The following is a 3,574-nucleotide window of genomic DNA, read 5'->3' as shown; positions in this document are numbered from 1 at the left end:
TGTTGTCGGCCTGTGGTTAAGTTTTTTACTTTACTGTAGAAAACAACCCTGCAAGTCCTTAAAACAGCACCTGTAATATATAAACACACACGGTTTTGAGATGTATTCTCTTCGATTTTTTTAATATTATGAAAAAATGAGCAGAATAAAAGTTCTTAAACTAAAAACAATCGGTTTTATTTGTAACTTACCAAAATTTCTCTCTATTATTGGTAGTCTTGATCAAATCAATAGACTCTTTTGAAATGTGCTTCCGTTAGCACTCTAGACACCTGAATGGCATAGATACAGAAAAGCGCAGTATGTTTTGCATTCTGACATATTATGAAAACATGTTTAGAATTGAGCAACTGTACCCCCCCCCCAGTTTCTTTGCATCAATACCCTCAGGCCTACTAGCCTAGCTAATGCTAATTAAAAATACAAATCATCAGACCACACTTAAAGTCTGGAGGCTGAAATAAAGGGATAGTTATTATTATTCATTCTTGCATCCATTTTTTCACGTTTAAGCATTGTTGTGCAGTTTTCCCAGGTTTGATTGTCTTAATGATCAAGTCTGTCTAGCTCCAAAATGACATAAAAACACCTTGAAGTTACTTACATTTACATTTAGTAATTTAGCAGACGCTTTTATCCAAAGCGACTTAACATTAGTCTCTATTCCAAGTCTAAAAAAATAGGATTTTTTGCTTTTCTTTTTACTGTTGCACAGATGTGATTATTATGAGCTGTTGGTATGGCAAGAGCAGCATAAACATTCTTTATAATACCTTTTCTTTCTTTCTTTCGGCTAAACCTTAAATGGTTTTTGCATTAAATTACATAATATTGATTCCATCATCTATGTTCCATGATCAGACTGCTGAGAGCTTTTTGAAAAATAAAATGCTGTATTGGTAATACAAAACAATTGACTGTGCCAATCAAAAACATAAATGAAATAATTCACAATGTAAATTTTGATCTTCATACAATCAGGTTTAGGTATTTTTAATTAATAATTAACTATAAAATTCTGATGCATATATAATGAATGACAATTAATGAAAAATATTGTGAAAATGTGAGAAAATCATGCAAATCAGCAGGGCAACATTGTTGCACTGCTATCATCTTGTATTTTTTTTTGAATAAAAATACTTATATAACACTGTTATTTCAAGAACGCTTTTTATGTTTTAGTGCATACTTTGGAGATGTTTTGTAAAAATTACTTACCAGTTCTGTGTTTTTATAGTTTTTCACCACAATAAAGAAGTAAAACAGGTGTAATCCAGTCCAACATATTTTCAAAAACATCTAAATAGATTTTAAGACCTTTAAATGCTCACCAAAACTTTTCAGGTTATGGCTCAGGCTTCCATCGCACTTTTAACAGTAGATTTTAACATGCATGTTTATCAGTTCTCTGATCTTTCCTGGGTAGTGCCCTATTGCAAACCGCAAAATATCACATGGGTTTTGTCCACACTTACTCAATATGAAAATAAAGGACTATTGTTTTGTTTAGGCCCAAAATTAGTATAAGGGGTATTTTTTTTAAATATATTAAGGATAACAATTTCTGGACATCACTGTGGTCCTGTAGTGACTTTTGTGTGAACATGTTGGATTTAGCAGTGCACACATAAAAAAATAAACATTTATAATATTACATGCATCAATTCATAATTTCCATACACAGAAAACTGCACCAGGAAAATGAAAGAGTCCCAAAGAATGTAAGAGCAATTTAATTTATATTTACAATACAGTGCCCATGTTAAATATTTTACACATTCACATTATACAATTTTATAGTACAAGTATTACAATAATTACAGAATAACTGTTTCTCCGAATAGTCACAAATTATACACATAGGTCATCAACTCTGTTTTTCAGATTTGGATGAAATAAAAGAATATACATGGAGTCTCCATAACCGCTTCAGATTTACTATAGATATTCCCTCTTGTTCGAAAAGATCCCCTAGATGTTTTTTTTCTTTTGCTTTTTAGTCATTATAATAACTTACTATTGTTTATATTTTTAGTTAAAAACACTAAAACAATCATATAATACAGAGGCAAACATAAGTGAAAAGGAAAAGTTCTCAAACAGCTAATGTCTTTCAAAATATTATAAGAACATGCACTCTCATTCAATATCTTTAATAACCACCAAAACATCTCACAGCTCATATCCTTCTGCTAAATATGTCTGTTTGGGTGACTCATACTCACAAGCAAAAAAAAAAAATCCATGTGCAAAGACAATATCTAATTTATTTCTATAAGTGTCTTGCCGTACCCTAATCAGGTCACTTTTATGGACAAGTATGCTTTGTTTGCTTTTGCTTTGTCATCTTTAGATTCACCATGGCTTATTATTGACGCAGCTTGTGTCGTTGTTGTTTGAGGGTTCCTGGAAGCCCTGCTGCAGTGATTCTGATGCCAGGACTTGCATGACACGTTCCTTCGTTTGCGGCACAATTAAAATGTATCCCTTGAACACACTGTAAGACTCTTTGGATAAAAGTGTCTGCGAAATGTGTCTTATCTACTGTACTTCCTCTTCATTACCTCACCATGACTGGCCAGACCAAGTTGCTAAATGTCGCACCTATGTCATTGACTTATATGTGTTTCCAACACTTCCAACTTAAACACAAGTGAAGTCTGCATGGGAAACTTTTATGCTAAGGTGACCAGACGTGCCACTTCCCGGGGACACATTCTGCTCAGGATTTCTAAATTGCCTAAAATAACCAGGTTTTGGCTGTTTGCGCTGCACAGATCGATCGTTGTATGACATCTAAGTACCGTGAGAGCTGTAGAGAGCAGAGCACTGAGAGCAGACGGATGTCATACAACGATTGATCTGCGCAGCGCAAACAGCCAAAACCTGGTTATTTCTGTCAGGACCATTATCATCAAAGATGACTGACAATTAGCATACAGTTTGGATTGGCGGTATGGCTCTGTTCTGGGCAAGAACTCCCTGCGCATCCATGCAGCCTAGCATGGAAGAGAGCAGGGAGAGCAGCAATAACCCCCCAGGGTAAACAGAACAGAACTAACATAAATGTATTGCAGATATAGGGCTGGATTGGTAATCGGGCATACCGGGTTTTTTCCATTTCACATTTTCCCGGTGGGCCGACGCACTTAACGGGCCGACAAAATGTTTTGTTTGTTTTTTGCCAAGGACCATCACGCAGGGACAGCGAGCAGCCAGTGGCCCATTGGATTGTCTCCTGTATAGACAGCGTAAACCATCCAATCACAATGCGCTATAGACGGAGCGATGAAGTATTTTGCTCCACCTATATAAAGATCGCTTCACTCCAACTTCTTCCTCGTCGGCTTTTCCCATGTTTTCACAGCAGATTTATCAAGATCAGGCTTGCTCTGCGGTGAGTGATGCTGGCCAAAGAGCCAGGCAGGAGGAGGAGAGGAGAGTAGTTGAATCGGTAAAGTGCTTGATAGGGACTCGCAACGGAGGCAGACATCTATCAAGCAATTTACAGATTCAACTACTCTCCTCTCCTCCTCCTGCCTGGCTCTTTGGCCAGCATCACTCACCGCAG

This window comes from Sinocyclocheilus rhinocerous, unplaced genomic scaffold (genome assembly GCF_001515625.1).
Source record: "Sinocyclocheilus rhinocerous isolate Xijiao unplaced genomic scaffold, SAMN03320098_v1.1 scaffold499, whole genome shotgun sequence".
Classification (NCBI taxonomy): Eukaryota; Metazoa; Chordata; class Actinopteri; order Cypriniformes; family Cyprinidae; genus Sinocyclocheilus; species Sinocyclocheilus rhinocerous.
This window is presented reverse-complemented; position numbering follows the sequence as displayed.